The sequence below is a fragment of the Mustela nigripes genome, chromosome 3 (genome assembly GCF_022355385.1).
Source record: "Mustela nigripes isolate SB6536 chromosome 3, MUSNIG.SB6536, whole genome shotgun sequence".
NCBI classification, from domain to species: domain Eukaryota; kingdom Metazoa; phylum Chordata; class Mammalia; order Carnivora; family Mustelidae; genus Mustela; species Mustela nigripes.
Window position 1 is genome coordinate 31099786 of NC_081559.1, and position 590 is coordinate 31100375.

At 55.9% G+C, this 590-nt stretch overlaps 1 long non-coding RNA gene across 1 annotated transcript in view; it reads left to right on the plus strand.

Annotated features, from left to right (window-relative positions):
- The first annotated feature begins 203 nt into the window (after positions 1-203).
- LOC132012897 (uncharacterized) overlaps positions 204-590 on the plus strand; it is a 13085-nt gene continuing 12698 nt past the window's right edge. The window contains exon 1 of the long non-coding RNA XR_009402801.1: positions 204-434. This is a non-coding gene — a long non-coding RNA (uncharacterized LOC132012897). The remainder of the gene's footprint in view (positions 435-590) is intronic.

The following is a 590-nucleotide window of genomic DNA, read 5'->3' on the forward strand; positions in this document are numbered from 1 at the left end:
GCGGAATTGACAATGGAGCTCTCACTGAAGCCCGCACAGCGGCCTCATTCACCTTAAATAAAAATGACTCTGTTGCCAGAGATCGGTCACAGCCAAGGTATCAACCTCCGCCGTACCCCGGGGAGCAGAGGGGAAGGAGAAAAGCCCCCTTCTGTGCTTCGCTTTGACCCTCCACCCCCTAATCCCGCTTTCTGGTTCCCTATTTAGACGAGCATCCCTTATGCATTTAGCGAATTCTTCCTCCGTCGAGTCTCCGTAGGAATCCGCTTTCTGAGAAGCGGCTTGTGCTTCCGAGAAACCGAAGGGAGCCCCGCGGGTTTGCAGGCTCGCCGGTGCGTGAGCCAAAGAGCCAGGGAAGGCAGCGCATGAGTAACCGGCGTGACGCGGCGCCCGTGAGCGCTCCACAGCCACTCATCACGAGCAGCGGATTGAAGGTAATGTTCTAAGAGGTTTTCAAGCTGCTGGGAGATTGTGGGTTTCAGAAATGTTCTCTAAACCTTGAGAAAATTCCAACGACGTTGCTGCGACATTGAAATGGTCACCCGAGGAATGGACGGAGGACGGACAGCTCGCCCCGGCATCACAGCGCC